Below are 14,874 nucleotides of genomic sequence, written 5' to 3'. Positions count from 1 at the left end.
CATCCACCGAAATCAGTGATATGTTGACTGATGTTAATAGTGTTAGACCTGCTACCCTTCAAAGTAGAGCAGCAATTGATTTTCTTTTACTGGCCCAAGGACATGGTTGTGAGGAATTTGAAGGACTGTGTTGTATGAACCTGTCTGATCATTCTGAATCTATCCACAAAAGCATGCAAAAACTGAAAGATTTGACAGCTTCAATTAAGGAAGATGGTGGGTCCTGGTTAGATGATCTGTTCCAAGAATGGAGCTTTGCACCTTGGCTAAGGGAACTTTGTAGGATAGGTCTCTATATGTATTGGGGGTTTTGGTAGTGATAGTAGTACCTTGCATAGGTCAGTGTGTGCGACAAATGATGGACAGAACTATCAAAGAAGTTTTTATCACACAAGAGAGAGAGAGGTAGGAAAAGGATTCACAGAGAGTTCTTGAAATCTCACAGAGATGGTGGGTGAAGGTATAGAGATGGAGGAAGGTTTCGAATTAAGGCCTTGGAATCGACAAGACTTTTTCGAACAATGACTTGTAACTATTGTCAGGCATAATTTATGGCCTTTGAACTGACTGGACTTTCACAACATTAAAATTGCTGTGTTGTAATATAACAATGCTTAGTGCAAGCGAGAAAATGCTTTAAATAGGTAATAAGCAGAAATATTATAGTAAGGCTACAAAACACAAGTAATAAATGACACGATTATGAAGGTTTCTTTTTAGGTGAACAGGAGGGGGAATTGTGGGAATCCACAAAATTAGAGGGTTTTGGGGAAAGCTGCAAAAGGAAGGCCCCAGAGGCAGTAGAACTGTGATTAGAGCTAAGCAGCAGTCATGAGATAGGTCAGCAGAAAAATTATTTAAGCTGTAGAAAATCAAGGACAAATAGAACACTGATCTGTGTATTAATGCTTGTCTAGAATAACTCTCTAAAAAGCAAGGGTAGAAGCCCTTTCCCTACCTGATGGGATGCGGGCTGGCAACTGCTGCTCTGAAGATGTGCAGCTGCCCCTCTCTGGAGAGGTCATGGAAGGGCTGTGATGGTCTACAGGAGCCAGAGGAACAATGAGCTCAGGTTGGCATTAAAGCTTCATGGGAACAAGCAGAATGAAGAGCTCACAGTGGAGATGAAATTTGCCTGTGCCTGGCTCCTCCGATGAAACCCCGAGAAGTCTAGATGAAGCAAACACCTTCTCCCAAGAAGCTAGGAAAACCTCAGAGTCCTGAGCACCTGCACTTAGCCTGAAAGGGCCTGGAGGCAGCTCTGAATCCTCAGGTGAGGCAGCACTGAGGTCCTGGTATGAGAGCACTCTGTAGCAGTGAGGGAAGGAAAAGGGAAGCAAAGGGAAGGCTGGGTCATTATTGGTCTTTGGGTGTGTTTCCCTTGGCAGCAACTGTACTGTCAGGGAAAACAAAAGCTCCCTGAATGGTTAAAACTGAAAATCAGGGACAAAGACTCTCTAACTAGTCAAAGTTACAAAGTGGTATGTTCATTACGCCGGCGGCCAGCACAGGGGAGGGTCATTCCCGAAATGCGTGACCACTGGCCGGGCTCGGCTTGGCACTGCACAGCACAGCAGGATCCAGCAGGACAGGGAAGGGCAAGGCAGGCAGGGAAGGGCAAGGCAGGGCACTGGGAGCAGTGACAGGCTGAGTCCTCACGCTGCATCCCATGCCTGGGTAACCATCGGGGACCGAGAGGAAGGACATTGCTCTGTCTTGGCTGCGAAAAGGATGAAAAGGAGGAGTTAGAAAACATTAATTTGGACTCCTTTTCAGCAGACTAGCTGGTTTTATCTCACCATGTCTGCCTGTCTTTGGCAGAATTGGCACATTTCTTGTGATTCGGAGTCAGCTACGGCAGCAGGAATGGGAAGCAATTTTGTCAGCATTGATATCAAAGCCAAAGTGCTGCCCCATGGATGGATGTTGCTTTCTTCAAGAGATTTCTGGCCGAGAGTGGTAGTGAATTCATGCTGATGTCTTCCCAAAGGGCATTGCCTTTTTCTTTCCTCAGGAATCACCTCTTCTTTTTTTCCCCCCATCTGGGGACAGGTCCAATGCAAACGTCTCCTGCAGCCAACTCTTGTCACTGTAGACTCACAAAGGAGATCTTGCAGTGGGGAGAGACTCCCTAGAGCTGCTGTGGAGAGCTGAGGGGGGAAGCTTTGTCCCTTAGTCTTGAAGTGTTGTTGGGGAGCTGCTTGTGCTCTGGGAGACAGACACCAATGATGTTTATCCAAGCCTTGCCGGTTCATTCCTGAGCTTGCTGACACACCACAGAGACTTTGGGGTTGACGTATTGGCAAACAAATTTCAGTCTGGACACTTTTTGAAATGCTTCAATTATTCTTTTTTTGCTTTTCTGCGGAAATGTTGTCATCATCTATTCCTTCAAGAGAATCTTTTCCTACTTTTTGGGGAATTCCTTTTGCTGCCCTCCCAGATCAGACCAATTCCCAGGGCTCCTTCCCAAAGTGAGGTGCAGCCCATGGCCTCCACTCTCCAGCTGGAACAGAAGGAAGCACAGAGTTTGCTGCTGTGGGAGAGGAGCTTCTCTTTCCTGCCTGCTTTCCCTTTGGGACAGATTGGTATGTGCTCATTTGATAAAGGCAGGTTTAAACTCTGAAGCAGTTGTGTTTCAAACTGCTCCCTCTTCGAGCACGTCTGTGGGTATCCTTGGACAAAAGGCCTCTTGGTGGGAGCTCCCTGTGGCAGGTTAAGGAAGGAGGTTGATATTTCAGGGTTGTGACTGTTGAAAGCAGCTGGTTTCTGGAGGTGTCCAGAATTGGGAGTGGCTCTTTTTCTCACCTGCCTGAAGAAAAGAAAGTTGCAAAGTAGGAATTTCGTTTGTGGACATGGCCATCAGGGCTGTTTGCCAAGAGATGGGCTGGCAGAGAGGCAGGTCTCGTGCTAAACTGGCTGTGTGTTTGTTTTGATGGTGGAGAGGGTCAGAGATGCAGACACAGACACCAGCTGAAGGAACAGTGTAATTTACTGTAATGCAAAAGTGCAAACAAGAGTCAGGAAAGGATAAGCTAAGCAATGCACCTCAGCATTATTACAATAAGGTCCTTCTGGTGATTAAGGAAGGTCCATCACCAGGTAGCCCAATGGTTTCCCCTTCATCCAGAGCTGCACATCATCTGGGGGAAGCTGTCCCAGCCCAGCCCTGCAGAGCCACGGCCGGGAACCGGGAAATCCTGCGGTGCCTCCACCTTTGGCGGCCACGAGGCTCCCGAGAGCGCTGTGAGAGTAGCCCGGCTCTGACAGTGCTGGACGAGCAATGTGCCAGAGCTTCTGCTGAGGGCACAGCTGGTGTCATTCTCCTCTTGTTTTTCTCTCCGAGCCTGCCCAGGGCTCAAGGAGGAACCAAGGCCAGGTGTGGCCTTGTCCATTTTCCTCATGCAGAAAGGTGAAGACGTGTTTCACCAGTGAATGGATGCAACAATCCTTTTGATAATAACACTTGGTTAAGGAGCAGATACATAGAATATTGGGTTGGGAATGTCATCTAGAGGGCAAGTTTGGCTCAGGTCGTGTTGTTGAGGCTTCAGTCAGGGTCTGTTGTTCAGGCCTTAGTCCATCAGTATTTTGTGGTGCAAATCACACCTGTGCAAAGTGGGAAACAAATAAGTCTGTCTTTAGCACATTTGAGACAGGGAACAGGATTAGCCCTGCAAGGCCAGGATGGGGCCAGGAGCAGAAGGCCAGCACCCTGCTTTTGCCCCCAGGCAGCCCTGCAGAGCAAGCAGCCCCTCCTGCCCAGGGGCTGAGGTGCCCGAAGCTGCCTCCCCGCTGTGCAGCTCTGCAGAGCCCGCGGGGCGCAGGGTCCTGGGCAGCCAGGGCAGCCCGGCTGCCTTGGGGCACAAGGAGTGGCCCAGAGAGAAGCTGCTGCCCTTTGCTTTGCAGCTGTTCCTCAGAGTCTTGTCATTAATTCACAGTGTCTGATGTGTTTTCCTCTCCCAAATTTAACACAGCTTTTTGAGAAAATTGACTGATGCAGCTTCTGCTGCAGCTGGGGGTGCTTTTGTCTGCAGGTAAGGGCAGGTGATTTGAATCAAGGACGGAGTCCATTGTTAACACCCCAGCCTTTGCCAAGTCAAGAAAGCCATTCACAATTGGGCTACCACAACTGAGCTGTTTTCCTAGGTTTTGGAAAGCTACCACCTTAAGAAACCCAACTGATTTTCCTCCAGGAGGATACCAGCAGTAGCATGATGCCAATGTTTTTCACCCCTTTTCAGTGTCTTTTAAGAGTTCCTCAGTACCCAGCAGGAATGAAAGAACCTGTGATAATGTGATTTGAGAGTTTTGTGTTGTTGGTTGCCACATGAGTGTCCATGACAAGCTGAACAGCCCACTCGTGGCTCTGTCGAGTTAAATTTATCCCAAATCTGTGCAAACAGCAGCCCTGAGATGCTGAGAAGAGCAGGCACAGTGGGTGGGTGTGCACGCACACACCCTGAGGCTGACTGCTCTGTGGGCAGAAGGTTTTGAACTGTTGTAAATCATTACATTCCCAAGCTGGAGGAAGAAAACAAATCTATATGAAAAGATATAAATCTATATGGGATGAAAAGATATCAAAATGAATGAAATAATACATATTAATTTATCATATCTGTAATTTAACACCTATATACTATTGCCGGCAGGGGGTCTCTGTAAAAATCACGATCATGACGGGGCTGCTGAGGAACGCGCCTCGAGCTGTTTGTTTTCCAGCATCAGTCTCATTCCATGGTTATGACAATGGGAAGATGCCAGCAGCTCACATCTCTGGCAGTGGGCAATGGACTTAATGATACAACTTACTTGAAAAGTTTTTTGACCAATCACACAAAGCAGAAGCATATTGACAGTAGTTCTACCCAACCACTATAAGCACACGTACCTTTGGTTAAAACACTGCTTGCCTATTTTGAATACAATACCTGCTTGTAAACCTTAAAACACAATGCACCGAGCTCCATTATTAAGCTTAGAAGTTCCTAATATCTTGCTAGAGATATTTTTTTGAAGCTTAGGGAGTCATTCTAGCCAAGTATTAATACACAGACCATTGTTCTATTTGTCCTTACTTTTCTACTTCTTATATAAGTTTTCTGCTGACAAATCTTATGGCTGCTGCTTAGCTTAACTGCAGTTCTGTTGTCTCTGAGGCCTGCCTTTTGCAGCTTTCCCAAAACCCTCTGATTTGAAGGATTCCCACAATTCCCCCTCTGGGTACAACTAAAAAGAAACCTTTGTAACCATGTTGTTTATTAACTACCTTGCATTTCATAGCTTTACTATAGTATACCTGCTTATTTCTTGCTTAAAGCATCCTTTTTGCTCGCATTAAGCCTTGCTGTATTGCAACACAGCAATTTTAATGCTGTGGAAGTCAAGTCAGTTCAAAGGGCATAAGTCATGTCTGATAGCAATTACAAGTCGTTGTCCAAAAAAAGTCTCGCCTGTTCCGAAGTTTTAATTCAAAACCTTCCTCCATTTCTATACCATCACCCATTTCAAGAACTCTCTGTGAATCCATTTCCTACCTCTCTGTCTTGTGTGATAAAAACTTCTTTGATAGTTTTGTCCATCATTTGTCACACACACCGACATATGCAAGGCATTACTATTACTATCACTACCAAAACACCCAGTACATATAGAGACCTATTCTACAAAGTTCCCTTAGGCAAGGTGCAAAGCTCCATCCTTGGAACAAATGATCTAACCATGACCCACCATCTTCTTTAATTGGAGCTGTCAAATCTTTCAGCTTTTGTATGCTTTTGTGGATGGATTCAGAGTGATCAGACAGGTTCATGCAATGCAATCCTTCAAATTCCTCAAAACCAAGCCCATGTGCCTGTGAAAGAAAATCAATTGCTGCTCTGTTCTGTAAGGCTGCATGTCTGACAGCACTAACATCAGTCATCATGTCACTAATTGCAATGGAAGTAGCACTGTCTTCTTTCTTCAGCCAACAACCCAGTCGGAATAATGGTTTCAATGCCTCGCCCGAGGCAAGTTGATGTAGAAATAAAGTTGATGTACCTCATTTTGCAGGGCCCTAGGGTCTGAAATTGCTATTACAGGTTTTTTTGTTATGATGAATGGCAAACCTTTTTTCTCTGTGTTTTCTCTTGATGGCTTTTTTAACGATAGGTGCTATCACAGTGAGTTGCATGATGCTACATGGGCCACCTTTAATTTTTGAGGGAATGTCCTGCCAGGCTCTATCTCCACAAATGAGCCAATATTCTGTTGCTTATTGTCATGGGGACTCATCTTGGTCATCTACTCGTCAGCAGTTTCACCCTTAGGGGGCACTGGGGTAGTACAATTGCACCACAAACTTGAGTATCTGTCCTCAGGATGATGGGGAGTAACATTTAACTGTGGATCTCCCTGGTATTGAAACTCAGCGCAAAATTCCATCACCAATGAACCAAGAATTCCAATTCTTGAGGTTCAGATGGTGCTTTAAGAAGATCAGGGGCCCAGTGACGTCAGCTGGTTATGGGATTGGTCTCGTTGGCAGCCTCACACCAATATTTGTCATGATTGGGTATTGGCTACTCCTTGGCTGGCACAGGCACACCGACCAAACAGGTTGCAAAGGATTTGTCTGGGCTCAAATTGGTCAAACACATGGTGTCTGAGCCTGCTGACTTGGCTAAAGCAAGGCAAACATTCATTTTTTCGTTGATCTACAGGCATGTATGCACAGCAAAAGCAAGCAAGCAAAACCAACAAGTGCCAGTATATCCTTTGATCAAACTCCATGTTCCTGTTCAGCTGTTTTTAGGATGAAGCTTGCCCATCTATTTCAGTTCTCAAGCAAATCTTTTAGCACTTGTTCAGGGACTGGCCAACTATAGGGCACTAAACTGTCCCTATAACCTTCAATTTTTACAAATTTGGATATCTTAGAATTCTTTTGAACACAATGGACACCACGCTTTTGCTGAAAGAGCTCTATGAGACAAACCATTTTCACAGTCAAAAAATCAACATCAAACTTAAGATTTGTAGCTTTCACAGGCTGAACAGGGAACGTCTGGCATGCACCATAGCTTCTCTGTGCGGCTCACATCTGCGTGCTCATTTCCTTGCTGGTGGAATTGTCGCTGCGCTCTTGTGTATGAGACGGCTTCACGTCCTTTGCAGGGACACACTTAGGTCCGGCACCTGTGCAAATACAAGCATACCTTTTGCCCCAAGTGATTAGTGAAAATGGTCCTTCAATTTGTCCTAACTCAAGGTTTCTGATCAAAACTGAAGGATTTTCTTTCAATTTTTCCTGTGTGCTGTTTGAAAAGTGCCTAAAATTTGGAGGATTAGGTCCTGCAAATGAGCTATTCAAAACATAAAGACATCTAAAGCTTTGCTCAGCCTCATGTGGGGTGTTGCTTGGGCCACTCCCCCTTTTGTTGATCTAGAATGGGATTTAGAGTGTGGTGCGTCCTTTCAACAATTGCCTGACCTTTGTGGGAATAAGGAATTCCAAAAGTGTGGCGAACACCCCAGTCCATCAAAAATGTGGCCAATTTTTGAGCTGTGTATGTGGGGCCATTCATCAGTTTTCATCTCATGGGGGGTCAGTTTGGTAGGCTCTGGACCCAGTGACACTGATAAGGACAAAAGCAAAAGACAAGAGGCGCTCTCTCTTCCCAGGACCAAAGTCCCACAGCTTTAATGGCGAGCGACTCCAGGAGAGAAAGGGAGTATCCAGGGGAGGAAAGAAAATGTCCAAGGGAGGAAAGAGAGCGTCCACCTAATGGGAGGAGATTTGAAACCCTGGGGGAGGAGGGTGGGTAGAAAGGAACTAGCATAATTCAACATAATAAATCACCACACTGAAGTTTTCTGCATAAATTGCTGCACTTGTTGCAAACAAAATCCTAAAATCTCCCCAAAAGCAACCATGTAGTCCCAAATGACGACAGTGTGGGAGAAAAACCACTCAACCCCCCTGTATACCCAAGCACCAGGTGTCACAGGGAGCACCAATCCCTACAATTAGAAAGTCCACGCACACAGGCTCACTGGGAAAGGAGTATATCTTTATGAGGGGACAGAGTGCTCACTTTTCTCAACACAACACACACCATCCACCACATCAGCATCCACCCACATCATCTTCCTCAAACATCCACACACTGAAAACACAACCACAATTACAACACACAGGAAAAATAGCAGCAATGAAACAGGATTTGCTCAATTCACCCCCAGAATTGCTAGCAGGTCCTTATTGACACAGCAAATCCTTTCTGCCAGCAGCCAGACCCAAACCCAAACTGTACAGGCGTACGTTGTGCACAGGACATCTCTGTGTGACTTGTGAACAGCCCTTCCCCTGCATACACCTTACGGGTTACTTTATACAGAGTTAAATGTTCCCTTTCTCCACAGTCCCAGCAGTCTTGTCTGTCCCCCACAAGGAACAACTGAGAGCGGAGGTGCCTCCAGGAAAGGAATGTCCTGGCAGTGCCCAGAGACATCCAGAGCCCGGTTGTTCTCGCTGGAGCAGAGAAGCGTTCCTGCCGCGGTCACCAAATGAGGTGTGGAATAGAACTCACCACAGTAAAAGGTAGAAGGTGGTGCGTTTATTACAGCACTAGGCACACGAGGAGTTGTGTCTTAAAGACGTGTGAAGAATCACCGCCGCTCTACTTATCTAAAAAAGTCCTAATATTCATATAATTCCCAAAATGACTAATACATATTCATTACGTAACCCCACCTACCCCCTTTGTATTAAAATGTATTATAATTGAGTCCAAAGTTCCCTCATATTTGCGGATTCTTTCACATTACATGGGTGGGTGGGTTTTAAAGCGGGGAATGGTCTCCTTCTGATGAAGCCAAGACGTCTTCCTCAATTTGACCTCTTTCCTTATGACCTGTTGGCAGGCTTTCGCACCCCTTGGCTAAAGCTGAAATTTCGGGGCCCAGGTGCAGGCTACGGTCCTCTTCTTTGTCACAAAGAAATCCGCATCTCATCCTGCTTCTTTAAACATAGTAAAGACAGGCAAGTGATATATTACCCTAGCCTTAACTACCTTATCTGCTAAAAATTAACTATCCCTTATTATTTCCACTCTTCTTGCTATACTCTTTCTGCCTAACTAAATCTTGCTAAAATTTTAACTCTTCCAGTTCTTTTAAATCCTGGATTCATTGGCCTCATCTCACACACCAGCCATGTGTGAGCCGATGCTGTAACTGGGAAATTCCACTCCTGAGCAGGAGATACAAGGCCTGGTCCTGAGCTGGAAGGGTGAGAAGGATGAGATGCACAGCGTTTTGATCCAGGGGATGTCCTGAAAGTGCACTACCTACCTGCCCCTGCTGCCGAGTACCACGCTCCACCTCCTTCTCCTGCTCAGCAGATTTTTAGGAATCCAGGGCTTGGTATGTATGATTTGCTACTGCAACAAATAGAATGAATTTGCTTTGCAATCCCAGTTTTGTCCTGGGTTATTTTGTGCATGGGTCTCCTCCTGAACCTGTGTCAAAGACTGGCAGGGACTAAAGGACACTCCTATTCTCATGTCAGTAAATTTGGAGAAGTGATTTAAGTATCAATTAGTCAATAAGTATCAATGAGTAAATCAAATAATTTGGGGGAATATTTAGCCTGTGAGTTTCAGCAAAGTATTGCGTATGTCTTAGATCCATGGATACAAACTAGTAACTGAGATTCCTGGGTGTGCACGTGTTGGGGAAGTGACTCCCCACACACCCAGTGCTGAGATCAAGGATTGCCTCTTTTCTAACCCTGACCTGGCAGCAGGGATTGGGCCCTGCTTGGTAATGTTCATTTTGAAGACTTCTGTTGAGCAGGTAAGAATGGTCAAAATGAAATCTTTTCCAGCTGTTTCCCTTTGGTTCACCTGTTTGAGGGTTAAAATTCTGTGCTGCAGGTGTGCTGGGTGTGTGCAGAGCAGTGCAGCCCCAGGAACCCCTTGGCTTGCCCACAAGTTGTCATGCCTTGTTGCAGGTGTGCCCAGCTGTGGCAGGAGAAGGAGCCCACAGCGCAGTGGGCACCGTGCCCTGCCCAGCCGGGGCTCTCTGGCACAGAGCAGCAGCAGCGCCAGCGCCGTTCAACCCGCTCCTGCCTTGGCTTCCCCTGGCACACAGAAGCCTCTGGAAATCAGCAGCGCCAGTGGCGTTCCCAGCTTGGAGCAGCTGCTTCTGGCGGGCAGATGCTGCCAGTTCAACTGCTGCCAAAGGGAAAGAAAGGCAGAGATGTACCCGCACCGGAGCCCTGGGCATGTCCAATAAAGGTGCAAATATGTGGGGAGTTTTGTTAGGAAGGATTTCAGCTGTGATGCCAACAGTGGCTTCTCTCCTGGTTCTGTGTGTTCTAGACAAGTAATGCAATGGTTGGCTCTGACAATTAAGAAGCAGATGTTATGTGGATGTTCAAATGTGTAGTGATGGTAATGTAATATATCCTCCCATAGTCCTCTTTCCAGTCCCCCTTGTAATAGCCTTGGTAGTCAGGGCGTTTGGGGAGAGCTGGCTTGTGACCAGCAGGCAGGGTGTAACAACACCTGACCTCCAGTCAGGATGCAAGAAAGTAATCTCTACCAATGGATAGAAGAGAAAGAGTTGACTGACAAAACTTTTGGAGAGGCTAAGGGTATAAAAGGCAGAGCATCCTTTCTGTAGATGAGCACATGGCTGCTAGTCACAGAGACTCCAAATGCTGCAATTTTTCCTTATTTAGTCGTTTGTTGAGGTTTACTAAACCTTTAAAATGTTAAAAGTGAGAGTCATTTCTCACATATGTAATGCTGTGGGCCATTTTCGTGGTCTGGTTTCCTTTGCTTGTGTCCCATCTGAGTGCTCAGCTGGGGTACAGGCTGTAGGTTCTTGGGGCACTCTTGGAGTTCCTCTTAGATCCCCTGAACAACAAGGTTTGTCCCATGAGGGGATTTTGTGCTGCTTTGTGACAGAGAAGAACTTCCCAGACTCTTTTGTGCTTGCTGTAGGGAAGGTTGGTTATTGCTTTGCATAAATTCACAGACCAACATGGAGCGTTTGCTTTGTGATGTCAGGGCATGGTTGCCACCTTGTCGTAGTGACATCAGAAGGTTGCCTTGGTGCACGGAAGGCCTGAGTGTCAGAGCAGCCCTAGTGCTGGCTCACATCAGGAGAATCCTCCTGGTTGGGGAATTTGTCAGTTGGCAGCTGCACTCTGACAAGAGTCTTCTGTCTTCCAGTGTTGTGGTGAATTGCCACAACACTGCTACCATGTTTCACCATCTGGCCACGGCAGCTTTTGCTGCTTATGATGTTTTTCCGCGTATTACGTGACACACTTTGTTTGTAAGTAGAGTTTTCCATTCTACTTAGATTAGGGTGTATCCTAACCTGGCTTTTGCATGTCTTCCTGCTCTTTCCTGGTGGCTGAGTTTCTGATTTTGAAACAGAAAGAGCATTAGAGTGCCAGTGGTTTGGTAAAGCTCCTGTCAAGAGGTTCAGCTAAAAAGGGGGTGTCTGTAGCCACAGGGGCAGCATTTCCAAGGGAACCTGCAGGGCTCTGTTGCCTCCACAGGAGAGTCTGTGGCAGCAGAGTCTGTCATTTCCTCAGGTTGCTGGGACAAGCAAGACACCTTTGAAAATGTAGACTGGCAGACCTTCTTTAAGGCCTTCCAAAAACTCTGTAGTTGTTCCCAGAATTCAGAGAAAGCTTCTTTCTTTTTAAATTTTGTCATGAAAGGATTTGACTGTCTAACTTAATAACCTTTTACTGAGTGCTAAGATAGTTATTCCCTTTGAAAGGAAGTGCAAACTCTAAACCAGTGAGTGTCTACTCCTGAACCCTAGAGGTGCTGCTGTTCTCTTCCAAAATCGAACTGCCGCTGCTCAGGGGAATTTTGGGAAGCTTTTCTGGGCAACTGTTTCCTGCAAGTTAATGAGAATTAGTGCATGTATCTGATTGGAAAAAAAAAAGAGTACCTAAAGGAGAGGATTTCAGAAGCTGTTTTATGTCTTTGGTAGAACAGGAGCATTGAGTATTAAAGAACAATTTGTATTTTCTTGATCACATTTGTATCCATTTACTGGCTACACAGGCCGAAGTGTAGGCACAGACAAGAATATTGTCCTGATCCCTTGCTGGCTGTGTGAATGAAATGTGTCTGCTGGAGGGATGTTGTGAAACGGGAAATCATCTCTGTTTGGGTTGACTTGTTCTGTGGGATTCAGCAGCCCAGGCAGTTTTCTGACAGCATCTGGTTAATTTTCCCTTCCCACTACAGGACAACTGAAGCATGTATTCAGCAGTGCTGAAGATCCTGAGGTGAGTGAGAAAGGAACATTTCATGTTCCTGGTGTTGAGGAATTGTAGAGCAATCTGGGAGCTTGGCCAGTGGCAGTAGAGTGTAGAGGGCCAGCAAGGAAGGCCAAAAGAAAAAACATTTTCATGCCTGAAGAAAAAATAACAAAGTGTGAAATGGATATTTTAAATTTCTATATCAGAGCTTTGAAGAACTACAAACCCAGTTTTGAAGAGAGAACCTTGCTTGCTGACGGCAGATAGGGTGGAATATTTACATAGGAGCAATTTCCTGTACAGTTGAATAAGACCATTATAATTTAGTCAGAGTCCCTTAGAATTCTATTCCTATCCAACTTTATGATATCTACTTAGAAGATGTGGTTATAGAACAGGAAGGCCATCCTGCAATGGTGTCTGCTGTATCTGAAGTGAAATGGGCACCTTTGTGGCTGGGGAGCTGCGTGGGCCAAAAGGACGCAGGGCTGGTGGCTGTGAGCAGCTGAAGATGAGGCAGCGTGGGGCCAGGGGGCCAAGAAGGCCAAGGGCACGGTGGCTGTGCCAGCAGCAGTGGGGCCGCAGGAGCAGGGCAGTGAGCGTGGCCTGTGCTGGGCAGCGCTGCGGCCACAGCTGGAGTGCTGTGTGCAGCTGTGGGCCCTGGGAAGCAGAAAGTCATGGAGGGGCTGCAGCGTGTGCACAGAAAGACAGGGGAGCTGGGCAAGGGGGGGCAGCACAAGGCCAGGGAGGAGGTGCTGAGGGAGCTTTAGCCTGGACAATGGGGGCTCCTGAGGGACCTTCAGGCAGACTTCCATAGATCCCTGCCTTAGATCCATAGAGCCAGTGCTCAGCATAGGGGCTGTTTCCCTGCAAACATCCCTTCACTGCATCCAAGTGCTTTAGACACTGGAGTGGGTAACACTTTCTTTTTTTTTTTTTTTTGTTTATTTGTTTGTTTGTTTTCTAGAAGGAGAAGCCTTGTGTAATTTCTCCTTCTCCAGGGAGCAAGGGAGCTTTTTCTCCATCTTTCCTGCCCTTTCCCAGCACTGGCAGAAACACATCACTTTCAGGTTAACGGCTCCCATGTCTTTTGGCAGCCCAGGGCATCAGTGTGTGTTGTGTTTGGGAATTGAGCAGGAAATCAATTGCATTCCAGCTGGTGCTCAGAGATTAGAGGAGCTGGAAGGGGCTGGGCTGCATTTCTGATTCCAGCCACTTTAGCCCCATCAGTGTGGTCGAGTCCAAGAGAAGAACTTGCCAACTTGCCCAAGCACAGATGCACAAAGAGTGCAGTTCCCAGCAATGCTCGGTGTCTGATTGCATTCCATAATGACCTACATGCTCCAGATGCCCCAAGAGTGTGGGTTACTGAAGCAACAGGAGAGCAATCTCGGGATTGTAGTTGAGCGGGGCACTGGATACCAAGTTCTGATGTGTGTAGCAACAGAGAGGACAGTAAAGAGAGATTTCAGTAATGAGATCTGTCTGTCTATCTATCTACTATCTATCAATCAATCAATCTATCTATCTATCTATCTATCCATCCATCCATCTATCTACGTAACATTTACATAACTGAATCTTCCTGGTTCTGGCTCTGGTCCAAGGCAGTTGGAGGTGCAGAGCTCACCTAAAGTATCCCTTTCAGGAGAGGATTAGAGGCATGTTCCCTTGACCAGTTCTGAGAAGGCGGAGATGTTTCCCCCTCCAGATATGGTCGTTTTTTTCCCCTCAGAGTTGTTTTCCTCCTCCAGCCTCTTCTACCCTCAAGTCCCCAGTTAATTCTTTAAATTTCTGCCTGTCCTAGAGAGGTGCAACAATTCCATGTTTAGGTGGTGTTGGTGACTCTGGTCACACATGCTTTATGTGACACCTGGTTTCCTTCACTGGCATCCCCAGGGCTGCGTAAGTGCATTCATTCATGGGGCCTTAGGAGAGTCTTCTCTTTCCCTCAGCAGCAGCAGCAGCAGGGAGCGGTGGCGGGGTCAGGACGAGGAGGAGGCGCCTGCCCTGGCCCTTTGCTCCCGGGCCCCAGGCCAGGAGGGCTCTGGCTGCAGCAGGGCGCTCTTCGGGCAGCCCCTGGCAGCCTCTGCACGGAGCACGGCACGCTGCCCTGTCCTGCTTGTGCCACTTTTCTTCAGCAATACCCTAGCTCCTCTTTACAAGGAAAAAACTCCAGCAATCTAAAAAGAGATCATTCAAGTACAGTTCTACCTGCCTTTGCATTGTAGTTCAGGGCATGTATTTTTTGGTCTATAATTTCATGATTTTTATGAAAACATGCATTCATATCTTCACATTTTTGTGGTTTTAATTATTCATATACCTAAACACTGCATTTTAAACTCTTGATTTATTGCAGTTGGTAATTTTGAGGTAGTATATTTTAAAATGCCACAAAACAACACCTTTTGGGTAGTTTTTCTCACTCTTAAAAAAAAACCCCATAAGCCATTTTAGTCTCTGTCTCTCCAAGTTGGTTCATATCGGCCTATTTTAAATCAGGGCTACAATACTTTTATAGGATTGAGAGAGCTCCAATGAAATGCACACTGGTGATTCCTCTTGTGGAATATCATGGCCCCACCGTA

This window comes from Melozone crissalis, unplaced genomic scaffold, assembly GCF_028551555.1.
Source record: "Melozone crissalis strain CALT ecotype California unplaced genomic scaffold, PUWL_Pcris_2 ptg000172l_1, whole genome shotgun sequence".
NCBI classification, from domain to species: domain Eukaryota; kingdom Metazoa; phylum Chordata; class Aves; order Passeriformes; family Passerellidae; genus Melozone; species Melozone crissalis.
This window is presented reverse-complemented; position numbering follows the sequence as displayed.